The sequence below is a fragment of the Micromesistius poutassou genome, assembly GCF_964030765.1.
Source record: "Micromesistius poutassou genome assembly, chromosome: 1".
Classification (NCBI taxonomy): domain Eukaryota; kingdom Metazoa; phylum Chordata; class Actinopteri; order Gadiformes; family Gadidae; genus Micromesistius; species Micromesistius poutassou.
In genome coordinates this window covers 4,317,212-4,330,673 of record NC_140271.1, presented here as the reverse complement: position 1 = coordinate 4,330,673, position 13,462 = coordinate 4,317,212, and positions in this window count along the sequence as shown.

Here is a 13,462-nt window from a genome sequence, read left to right as displayed (position 1 = left end):
TTCTATGTAAAAATAAAAAATATATACTATGAGTATTTGTTAGTAAGTATGTCTATACTTCTATTTGCTATCCTAAAACATAACAGATCATAAAAAGTATACGGGACAGAGATAATCCAATGATACTGCAACATATAAAAGCACTGCTACACTGTGGTTCTCTTAATTTCATTTCATTATCTGAATTTCTCATAAGTTTGCACCCAGTTCTTTTTACAATGTATCATATTCAGAGCCACTAACCTCAGAAATCTCCCTATGAGATTATTTAAACAGAAAATGAGGCATCATAGCGGATATGTTTATAAACGATGCAGGACCTGTTGGAGAGAGATCCTAATCTATGCACTCTTGTATAATTGTTGATGAGGGGCTTTGACCTCAACGTCAGTTTGATACTGTGGCTAGGGCTACATAAGAGCATTTCTTCTTATGTTTGTAATGTTTCTTGCAGTAATTATTACACACCATTACGTTCCACATTATCTTCTGCTTGTAGGCCTACTCTTAAGTACAGCGTTAGCTCCAGTGCAGGCGTAGTACAGAAAAAGATCATCCCTTTCCATCTGAGGATTATGTTTTCATCTGGGATTACAGAACGCCTGAGGTCTTAATGGCAACAGGTTGAACGTTAGCGCTCAGGACTGTTTAAAAGCATCCTCCCAAGCTATGGCCAGTTTACGTCTGAAGAAAAATCCAAACACTCCCATCTTCCGCTCCACTGGATTTACAATGGTTTTTCTGTTCGGTAACTGAATGCAAATTGTGCATGCTAGACTTGATTTTACCCATTGTTGAGTAAACGAGGAAGTACATTTTTGGACGTACACTGTTCTTGTGTGATGACTGACTGTAGTTGAAGTGGAGATAAGGATGGCAGCTAAGCGGAACCCTCTGGTATGGTGTGAAATGATTACTTTAAATGTAAATGTATGTTGTGTGTTTTATACAGACCCATATCATTTAGTGATGAAACCGTTACCATATCACTCTGACCTTTTGACAGACATTTGATAACCTTTGTTATAAGTTTCCTTGGAATTAAATAAATGATGTTATGATTCAAAACCACAACAGTGTTGTAATGTAGGCTATGTTTAAATTCCAAAATATACTAAATATATATAAATTATTTCTTTCAATAATATTCAATTGGATCAATTGGTGCAACCTGTTCTTTGCTGGTCTGTGGACATCTATGGAGTTGTTTTTGGTTTATCTTGTTCCGCAGGGAACCCCTGGACCCCCGGAGCAGGTTCTTCCCTCCGACCCCGCCCAGAGCATAACTACAACTACAGGTCAGGACCAGCCTCTCTCAGACAGACATCAGACTGCATTGTGTTCTCTGGAACCAAGGCTGGAAAATATTTCACTACCTTTAGTCACATACTTTGAGCTATTTTAGATTTTTTTCCAGAAAAAAAAGAAGTGTACCCTTGCAAAATTAAATCAACTATTCAACTTGTAGGTTTAAATAAACCATTGATAACGCAGACTGGATCATCAGAAGAAAACCTTACTAACCTTTAAGCATTAGGAATGATGGATTAAAAAAAAAAAATGAGCATAGGATTTGAGTTCTTTGAACCTTGTTATTGGCCTTCTCATGTCATCCCGATAACTGTCTGCCTCACGCCACACAGGTGCAAGAAACGATGACTTCTTCCACGCCCTGGCCAGTGCTCAGGGCCAGCGCCTGGACGACCAGCGTGTGACCCTCGCTACGCTGCCCGGTTTCAACCGCCAGGTACCAGACCAGACTGCGCAATAGATGGCTCCCCTAGCTGGATAACTGGAAGAATGTGCAACAGTCTTCCAGTTACCCCTAATCTTCCGATGTCTTTTTTTGAAAAATGTTTATTCAGACACCTGCCTCAAATAAACAGAGGTGCGCCACACCTCACATCGTTCTGACCGAGAGCACTCCAGACACCGCCAGGAGACAGCTGTCTGCGTCAGGCGACCATGTACAGCGTAACACACCTCGACACTGTCCCACCAAGGTCTCCAATGTCATTGCAGTCTGTGGCTTCCTTCAAGAGCGTCGGAAAAAACAGTGGCGCTAAGCAGGAGAAAGGGTGTGAAATATGTTGCTCTGTTTGTGACGTAGGTGGCCCCTGACGCGGATCAGGATACGAGCAGGACTGGGATGAGCCAAGGTCAGCAAGGAGGCGTGGAGCCCAGTAAGAGCCCGTCTCCACGAGCCAAACAAGCAGAGGGGAAGCCGAGCACAGCTGAACCACCAACAGGTAATTTCATTGATATACAAAGGGGGAGGGGGGTAGTCCAGTCACTATACTGGGAGTTAAACACTATAACCACCCATAGTCTCTGGTGGTTAGGGTCTTTTAGGCCCTGTCCCAATTCTCTCCCCTTCACAAGAACACTTGCTTTGTGTGCCCTTAGCTGCAAGTCAGCTCCCGAGCTGGCTAGCATTCAAGGGTTGATTTTAAGAGAAAATAAGCACTCCCCCCTTGCTTCCATCTTCTCAATGACTGAATATGAATGAATTGTGTTACTATTTCTATGTGTTCGGTACTTTCAGGGCCTGAATCAGACAAGCTGTTCAGCCTACTGGCGAATACTCAGGCCCAACGGCTGGACGACCAGCGGGCGACTCTTCCTTCATTGCCTGCAACAGAGAACGAAAAGCCCACAACGTCTGATGGAGGAGAATCAAGCTACCTCTGCTACATGGTCTCCAAAGTGCAAGTGAGTCTCCCCTAGTCTCTTTTCTTTATTCATTTATATCTATACATAAATAGATTGTATTTGCAATATCAGTATCATATCAATATCCAGGAGAATGTTGACATTAAGATAAACACACAACAATAATAAGAAGTTAGGAAAAGCAGTCAAACCGATGCATATAGTCCCGCCCTGAGATGTCTTTTATGTACATATCACAACCCCACACATTTCCTTGATTCATAAACAAGCACCATGGTTCGCATTGTAAATGGCAACGCTCTGCATGCATGCACACCATGTTGTAAACCATCTCATCACTTTTAGGGTTCCAGGATGGAAGAGCAGAGATGCTCCTTACCTCCGATTGTGACCCCGGATACCACAGCTCCAACCCGGTCAGCCTCCTTCAGCCCCGGCTCTGACCTGGAGAGAGCCAAGACCAAGGACCCAGTGAATCAGGAGGTACGATCCTACGAGCCTTCTCCTTCTGCTTGTGTTAATGGGGGGACGCTCAGCATGTATACATTTGCAAGCCTATACGGCCATGAGCACATTCATGTGGACATTTTATTTTATTTTGTTTATTTAGTTTATTCAGTATCTCTTATTGTTCATAGTATTCATGTATATCTATTTTTTATAATCCTGTTTATGCTGTATGTGTATGCTGTGTGTGATGTATTTACAGCTACTGTGACCTTGAATTTCCTCTTGGGGATCAATAAAAGTATCTATCATTTATGAATTACAATCAGGTAGATGTGTCAAAATAGAAGCTCTTGAAGGTTGTTTATACCTGACATGGCATTTTTCAATCAAAATTGGGATTTGGCTGTATTCAAATGAGTCAAGTCTCAATGTTTCTATAGATAAGACCACTTTTAACATTACAAACATCACACACAAACATTGAGGCATGATTTCTCATCTCTGTTGCAGGTGGACCAGGACAAGTTTCTCCGCATGATGACCCACGCCTCACATGGGAGGATGGAGGAGCAGCGCTGTGTGTTGAACCCCAGCAAGAGCGCCAACTCCACCCCCAAACACACTGGAACCAAGCCCCGCAAGAGCACCGTCCCCACAGGTGGGCCCTTTTGGTGTTCAGGGGTTGGGTTAACTTGTTATTTTAGTTATTGTTAGAATAATGTTATCAATTCAGCCAATCAATTGAGCCAATAGATAGAAAAACTAGGATAGTGTGCATTTGGCAAAAGGATACCAAAAGATCTCTGCTATTTGATAATGGCCATGTCCTTAATAGATTGCATGCTTCTCTATTGGTCTCTGGTGGACTGCATGTTTCCTGAGACTGTGTTTATGTTAAAGCTAATTAATGGTTTTGAGCTTGAATTACCATCCCTGGTTTTAATAACAACAACCATTCATCAACTGATAACTCAGTTGATGAATGAAAAACAACCCGTGTGCTTGTCTGTTCTCTGCTGCCAGGTCCTGATTCCGAGAGGTTTTTCAGTCTCTTGTCTAACACTCAAGGCAGGAGACTGGACGACCAGCGCGTGACTCTTCCGTCGCTCCCCGGGATACGCAACGGAGGAACCACGTCGGCCACTGATGCGACTGGTTCCAGCCAAATGCTTTACATGGTCTCCAAAGTCCAGGTGGGTCCTATCCCTCCAAGAGCCCTCACAGTAAGACAGCAATGACTTTGTCGGGTCTCTCCAAAAGTCTGTGGTAATGGAAGCGTTATTTATTAGGCTCTGAAGCGTTATGTCAAAAGCGACTGAAGGTTGTATGGACGCCTCAAACCAAGGAAGACTTCGGTTGGGAATGGTGCACACATGGAAAATGTAATACGTTGCATTGAATTCATGGTCAAAGTTTATTCCCGGGCAGTGTTTTTCAACCTGTGGTTCACTCGGGTATTGTATGCGGTACATGGGACTTTTTTTTTTTTTTTTTTTTAATAGACAAATTTACAATAGAAGAAAAGATTATAGTTAAATGAAAGTCAATTTATAATAAACATTGTTCAGCATATATAGTATGATGGCTTGTTATTATATATGATAAATAATTCATCTTTGTGTATTTCCTCATATGTTTTCCATTGTAATGTTTTCCGTTGATGTTTTGTGATAGTTTGTCTATGCTAAATAAACACACTGGGAGCCTAATCGGTGTTGCTGACTTTTTCTTTCCACTATTTCCCACTGGCCATGGCCGTCTTGCACCAGTTATTGTGTATAGGGGGCGCTTGCACTCACCCACTGCATGTGTATTTACACATTTTTTACAGTTAGCATATGAGGTGGTCTGTAATGGTCTTGATGACAATGTCATCTTTGGGACACCCAAAGTCAAAGGTTTGCGAACCACTGTTCAAGGGGGTCAATAGAGTTCAAATTGAATGGAATCAATTTGTTAGTTTGTCAAGTGCCGATGTTCTCAAAATGAGGTCCTGTTTTTCCCTTCCAGGGTTCCAGGATGGACGAACAGAGATGTTCTGCGCCAAACATCTTCCAAAATACAGGCAACCGATCTGGCCAGCAGAGTTCTCTTGGCTCCAATCTGACTGACTGCAAAGATAAACCTCGCGAGAGGTCGGCCTCTTGTACCCCTATCCCAGACGCCAAACAGGTTAGACATGTTCCATTACAATTGATTTGGATCAAACCCTTGAATTGACGTAGCAAAGTAAGGCCATACACATGTTGTTATCGTTTATTTCTTAGGCAACAGCTGATCAAGACAGCTTCTTTGCCATGATGGATCATGTCCATCGTGAACGCATGGACGACCAGCGATGTACTTTGACGCCCAGCAGTAGCACACAAAATGTGACCAGAGACCGCCCTGCAAGTCCTGCCCTCAAAGGTCAGAGTAACTCAGGCACCAAGTGTTCAGTTATGGTTTCTGTTGGTCTATCCTTTCACTAAACTACCTGTTAACTCTGCATTACAGTTACTGGCCCAGATGCCCAACAGGTTAGACATTAAGATTGATTTGGATCAAACTTTCCAACCCTTCAATTGATGTAGAAAAGTACAGCCATACAAATGTTGTTATCTTTTATTTTTCAGACAACAGCTGATCAAGACAGCTTCTTTGCCATGATGAATCATGTCCATCGTGAACGCATGGATGACCAGCGATGTACTTTGACACCGAGCAGTAGCACACAAAATTTGGCCAAAGACCGCCCCGCTAGTCCTGCCCTCAAAGGTCAGAGTAACTCAGGCACCACGTGTTAAAGGTGACATATTCTACCACCAGGTGTGAGTGTGATTAGCCGTTACAAGCCGTTTTGAAAATCTGCCTCTTCTGACATCACAAGTGGGCGTGTCCACCTAGATGTGTGCTGGATAGATCAGTCTACCAACCTACCCAGTGGACTGTAGCAAATGTTGTTCATCTATCCAGCCCACATCTTTAGTATAGTTTAGTTTAGTTTATTTGTTTAGCACAAATACAACATCTGTGCAAGGCGGGAGCGAAGCCTATGCAGGCTTGTACAGAGTTCCATACAGAGTTCATATTGCCGTATCATGATACAATAGGCTATATGCCCGCAAGACTTCCGCATTGGTCTCAGAATGCTTCTACAAATCCGGTTCCGGTGTTACACCGATTTCTGCGACCCACCGAAAAGTGTGACCCAAGGCGGCTATTTTTTTTTAAACATGCACGAGTTTGAAGCGTAACATTTGTATCGTAATCCGTTTTTTTTGCCCGGTATTGTGAAACCGGGCAATAGCATGTTGATCCATAGTATGGGTCTGTAAAATGCTATTCAAATCAAATCATTGTGTCGATGATGATGATACAAATGTTACGTTTTAAGCTTGTGCATGTTTCCGCACGTGAACGACTTCACGCCTGTCTACGCTTCAAACTCGTGCATGTTTCAGAAAATGTTCAACAGCGCCGCCTTGGGTCACACTTTTCGATGGGTCGCAGAATTCAGTGTAACACCGGAACCTGATTTGTAGAAGCATTCTGAGACCAATGCGGAAGTGTTGCGTGTATAGAGCCCATTGACATGCAGGCTAAACATAAAAATTGGATCCACTAAAAAGAAGCATTGAAAGCAAGGTCATTAGGATCAAAAGTAAAACGTAAAAAAAAGACAAAATCTGTCAAAAGTGGATGTCAAAGAACAAACATCTCTTGAAGAGGAGGACATCTAGGTGGACACGCCCTCTTGTGATGTCAGAAGAGGCAGATTTTCAAAATGGCTTGTAATGGCTAATCACACTCACACCTGGTGGTATAATATGTCACCTTTAAGTTATGATTTCTGTCGGTCTATCCTTTCACTAAACTACCTGTTAACTCTGCATTACAGTTACAGGCCCAGATGCCCAACAGGTTAGACATGTTCCATTAAGATTGATTTTGATTGAACTTTCCAACCCTTCACTGGATGTAGAAATGCAAGGCCATACAAATGTTATCTTTTATTTCTCAGACAACAGCTGATCAAGACAGCTTCTTTGCCATGATGAATCATGTCCATCGTGAACGCATGGATGACCAGCGATGTACTTTGACGCCCAGCAGTAGCACACAAAATTTGGCCAAAGACCGCCCTGCAAGTCCTGCCCTCAAAGGTCAGAGTAACTCAGGTCACACTTGTTAAGTTATGGTTTGTGTCGGTCTATCCTTTCGCTAAACTATCCGTTAACTTTGCATTACAGGTACAGGCCCGGATGCCCAACAGGTTAGACATGTTCCATTACAAACTTTCCAACCCTTCAATTGACGTAGCAAAGCAAGTCCATACAAATGTTGTTATCTTTTATTTCTCAGACAACAGCTGATCAAGACAGCTTATTTGCCATGATGAATCATGTCCAACGGGAACGCATGGATGACCAGCGATGTACTTTGACGCTGAGCAGTAGCACACAAAATTTGGCCAAAGAGCGCCCTGCAAGTCCTGCCCTCAAAGGTCAGAGTAACTCAGGTACCACGTGTTAAAGGTGACATATTCTACCACCAGGTGTGAGTGTGATTAGCAGTTACAAGCCATTTTGAAAATCTGCCTCTTCTGACATCACAAGTGGGCGTGTCCACCTAGACGTGTGCTGGATAGATCAGTCTACCAACCTACCCAGTGGACTGTAGCAAATGTTGCTCATCTATCCAGCCCACATCTTTAGTTTAGTTTAGTTTATTTGTTTAGCACAAATACAACATCTGTGCAAGGCGAGAGCGAAGCCTATGCAGGCTTGTACAGAGTTCCATGCCTATTGCCATATCATGATACAATTGACATGCAGGCTAAACATAAAAATTGGATCCACTAAAAAGAAGCATTGAAAGCAAGGTTATTAGGATCAAAAGTAAAACGTAAAAAAAAGACAAAATCTGTCAAAAGTGGATGTCAAAGAACAAACATCTCTTGAAGAGGAGGAAATCTAAGTGGACATGCCCACTTGTGATGTCAGAAGAGGCAGATTTTCAAAACGGCTTGTAATGGCTAATCACACTCACATCTGGTGGTATAATATGTCACCTTTAAGTTATGATTTCTGTCGTTCTCTCCTTTCACTAAACTACCCATTAACCCTACATTACAGGTACAGGCCCGGATACCCAACAGGTTAGACATGTTCCATTAAGATTGATTTTGATCTAACTTTCCAACCCTTCACTGGATGTAGAAAAAGTACAGCCATACAAATGTTGTTATATTTTATTTCTCAGACAACAGCTGAGCAAGACAGCTTCTTTGCCATGATGAATCATGTCCATCGTGAACGCATGGACGACCAGCGATGTACTTTGACGCCCAGCAGTAGCACACAAGATTTGACCAAAGACCGCCCTGCAAGTCCTGCCCTCAAAGGTCAGAGTAACTCAGGTCACACTTGTTAAGTTATGGTTTGTGTCGGTCTATCCTTTCGCTAAACTATCCGTTAACTCTTCATTACAGCTACAGGCCCGGATGCCCAACAGGTTAGACATGTTCCGTTACAAACTTTCCAACCCTTCAATTGATGTAGCAAAGCAAGGCCATACAAATGTTGTTATCTTTTATTTCTCAGACAACAGCTGATCAAGACAGCTTATTTGCCATGATGAATCATGTCCAACGGGAACGCATGGACGACCAGCGATGTACTTTGACGCCGAGCAGTAGCACACAAAATTTGGCCAAAGACCGCCCTGCAAGTCCTGCCCTCAAAGGTCAGAGTAACTGAGGTACCACGTGTTAAAGGTAACATATTCTACCACCAGGTGTGAGTGTGATTTGCAGTTACAAGCCGTTTTGAAAATCTGCCTCTTCTGACATCACAAGTGGGCGTGTCCACCTAGACGTGTGCTGGATAGATCAGTCTACCAACCTACCCAGTGGACTGTAGCAAATGTTGCTCATCTATCCAGCCCACATCTTTAGTTTAGTTTAGTTTAGTTTATTTGTTTAGCACAAATACAACATCTGTGCAAGGCAAGAGCGAAGCCTATGCAGGCTTGTACAGAGTTCCATGCCTATTGCCATATCATGATACAATTGACATGCAAGCTAAACATAAAAATTGGATCCACTAAAAAGAAGCATTGAAAGCAAGGTTATTAGGATCAAAAGTAAAACGTAAAAAAAAGACAAAATCTGTCAAAAGTGGATGTCAAAGAACAAACATCTCTTGAAGAGGAGGACATCTAGGTGGACACGCCCACTTGTGATGTCAGAAGAGGCAGATTTTCAAAATGGCTTGTAACGGCTAATCACACTCACACCTGGTGGTATAATATGTCACCTTTAAGTTATGGTTTCTGTCGGTCTCTCCTTTCACTAAACTACCCGTTAACCCTGCATTACAGGTACAGGCCCGGATACCCAACAGGTTAGACATGTTCCATTAAGATTGATTTTGATCTAACTTTCCAACCCTTCACTGGATGTAGAAAAAGTACAGCCATACAAATGTTGTTATATTTTATTTCTCAGACAACAGCTGAGCAAGACAGCTTCTTTGCCATGATGAATCATGTCCATCGTGAACGCATGGACGACCAGCGATGTACTTTGACGCCCAGCAGTAGCACACAAAATTTGACCAAAGACCGCCCTGCAAGTCCTGCCCTCAAAGGTCAGAGTAACTCAGGTCACACTTGTTAAGTTATGGTTTGTGTCGGTCTATCCTTTCGCTAAACTATCCGTTAACTCTGCATTACAGGTACAGGCCCGGATGCCCAACAGGTTAGACATGTTCCGTTACAAACTTTCCAACCCTTCAATTGATGTAGCAAAGCAAGGCCATACAAATGTTGTTATCTTTTATTTCTCAGACAACAGCTGATCAAGACAGCTTATTTGCCATGATGAATCATGTCCAACGGGAACGCATGGACGACCAGCGATGTACTTTGACACCGAGCAGTAGCACACAAAATTTGGCCAAAGACCGCCCTGCAAGTCCTGCCCTCAAAGGTCAGAGTAACTGAGGTACCACGTGTTAAAGGTAACATATTCTACCACCAGGTGTGAGTGTGATTAGCAGTTACAAGCCGTTTTGAAAATCTGCCTCTTCTGACATCACAAGTGGGCGTGTCCACCTAGACGTGTGCTGGATAGATCAGTCTACCAACCTACCCAGTGGACTGTAGCAAATGTTGCTCATCTATACAGCCCACATCTTTAGTTTAGTTTAGTTTAGTTTATTTGTTTAGCACAAATACAACATCTGTGCAAGGCGAGAGTGAAGCCTATGCAGGCTTGTACAGAGTTCCATGCCTATTGCCATATCATGATACAATTGACATGCAGGCTAAACATAAAAATTGGATCCACTAAAAAGAAGCATTGAAAGCAAGGTTATTAGGATCAAAAGTAAAACGTAAAAAAAAGACAAAATCTGTCAAAAGTGGATGTCAAAGAACAAACATCTCTTGAAGAGGAGGACATCTAGGTGGACACGCCCACTTGTGATGTCAGAAGAGGCAGATTTTCAAAATGGCTTGTAACGGCTAATCACACTCACACCTGGTGGTATAATATGTCACCTTTAAGTTATGGTTTCTGTCGGTCTCTCCTTTCACTAAACTACCCGTTAACCCTGCATTACAGGTACAGGCCCGGATACCCAACAGGTTAGACAATTTCCATTAAGATTGATTTTGATCAAACTTTCCAACCCTTCACTGGATGTAGAAAAGTACAGCCATACAAATGTTGTTATCTTTTATTTCTCAGACAACAGCTGAGCAAGACAGCTTCTTTGCCATGATGAATCATGTCCATCGTGAACGCATGGACGACCAGCGATGTACTTTGACGCCGAGCAGTAGCACACAAAATTTGGCCAAAGACCGCCCCGCAAGTCCTGCTCTCAAAGGTCAGAGTAACTCAGGTCACACTTGTTAAGTTATGGTTTGTGTCGGTCTATCCTTTCGCTAAACTATCCATTAACTTTGCATTACAGGTACAGGCCCGGATGCCCAACAGGTTAGACATGTTCCGTTACAAACTTTCCAACCCTTCAATTGATGTAGCAAAGCAAGGCCATACAAGTGTTGTTATATTTTATTTCTCAGACAACAGCTGATCAAGACAGCTTATTTGCCATGATGAATCATGTCCAACGGGAACGCATGGACGACCAGCGATGTACTTTGACGCCGAGCAGTAGCACACAAAATTTGGCCAAAGACCGCCCTGCAAGTCCTGCCCTCAAAGGTCAGAGTAACTCAGGTACCACGTGTTAAAGGTGACATATTATACCACCAGGTGTGAGTGTGATTAGCCGTTACAAGCCGTTTTGAAAATCTGCCTCTTCTGACATCACAAGTGGGCGTGTCCACCTAGACATGTGCTGGATAGATCACTCTACCAACCTACCCAGTGGACTGTAGCAAATGTTGCTCATCTATCCAGCCCACGTCTTTAGTTTAGTTTAGTTTATTTGTTTAGCACAAATACAACATCTGTGCAAGGCGAGAGCAAAGCCTATGCAGGCTTGTACAGAGTTCCATGCCTATTGCCATATCATGATACAATTGACATGCAGGCTAAACATAAAAATTGGATCCACTAAAAAGAAGCATTGAAAGCAAGGTTATTAGGATCAAAAGTAAAACGTAAAAAAAAGACAAAATCTGTCAAAAGTGGATGTCAAAGAACAAACATCTCTTGAAGAGGAGGAAATCTAAGTGGACACGCCCACTTGTGATGTCAGAAGAGGCAGATTTTCAAAACGGCTTGTAACGGCTAATCACACTCACACCTGGTGGTATAATATGTCACCTTTAAGTTATGGTTTCTGTCGGTCTCTCCTTTCACTAAACTACCCGTTAACCCTGCATTACAGGTACAGGCCCGGATACGCAACAGGTTAGACATGTTCCATTACAATTGATTTGGATTGAAATTTCCAACCCTTCACTTGATGTAGAAAAGCAAGGCCATACAAATATTGTTATATTTTATTTCTCAGACAACAGCTGAGCAAGATAGCTTCTTTGCAATGATGAATCATGTCCATCGTGAACGCATGGACGACCAGCGATGTACTTTGACGCCGAGCAGTAGCACACAAAATTTGACCAGAGACCGCCCCGCAAGTCCTGCTCTCAAAGGTCAGAGTAACTCAGGTCACACTTGTTAAGTTATGGTTTGTGTCGGTCTATCCTTTCGCTAAACTATCCGTTAACTTTGCATTACAGGTACAGGCCCAGATCCCCAACAGGTTAGACATGTTCCATTACAAACTTTCCAACCCTTCAATTGATGTAGCAAAGCAAGGCCATACAAGTGTTGTTATATTTTATTTCTCAGACAACAGCTGAGCAAGACAGCTTCTTTGCCATGATGAATCATGTCCATCGTGAACGCATGGACGACCAGCGATGTACTTTGACGCCCAGCAGTAGCACACAAAATTTGGCCAAAGACCGCCCTGCAAGTCCTGCCCTTGAACAGAGAGGTTCTGCGCCAAACAGCTTCCAAAATACAGGCAACCGATCTGGCCAGCAGAGTTCTCTTGGCTCCAATCTGACTGACTGCAAAGATAAACCTCGCGAGAGGTCGGCCTCTTGTACCCCTATCCCAGATGCCAAACAGGTTAGACATGTTCCATTACAATTGATTTGGATCAAACCCTTGAATTGACGTAGCAAAGTAAGGCCATACACATGTTGTTTATTTTCTCAGACAACAGCTTTTGTTTATTTCTCAGACAACAGCTGAGCAAGACAGCTTCTTTGCCATGATGAATCATGTCCAACGTGAACGCATGGACGACCAGCGATGTACTTTGACGCCAAGCAGTAGCACACAAAATTTGACCAGAGACCGCCCCGCAAGTCCTGCCCTTACAGGTCAGCGTAACTCAGGCACCACAAGTTAAGTTATGGTTTCTGTTGGTCGATCCTTTCACTAAACTACCCGTCAACTCTGCATTACAGGTCCAGACGCAGACATGCTCTTTACAAGCCTTGCCCGCAGTCAGGGCCGCAGGCTGGACGATCAGCGAGTTACACTTCCCTCCTTGCCAGGGAAGGGTGGATCGCCAAAGTCGAAGGGCAGTGGAACAGCAAGAGCTGGAGGTCAGGTAGGTCACTGACTGGTCACATGTGGGAACGGTTGTCATATAAATCCTTCGTAATAGTCTCAGTGCAAACGCGCCTCTACAGCTTGTGTATTGTCTGTTGTTTTTCTTCTGGTAGGGTCCTACACCCCAAATTCTTCTGAATGAGGGGACACCAGTGACTTTACACAAGGCCCTTTCTAGGACTGCTTCTCCATCCAGACGAACTGAGTCATCTTATGACCTATCTGCCTCTTTCAGCCCAGGCTCAG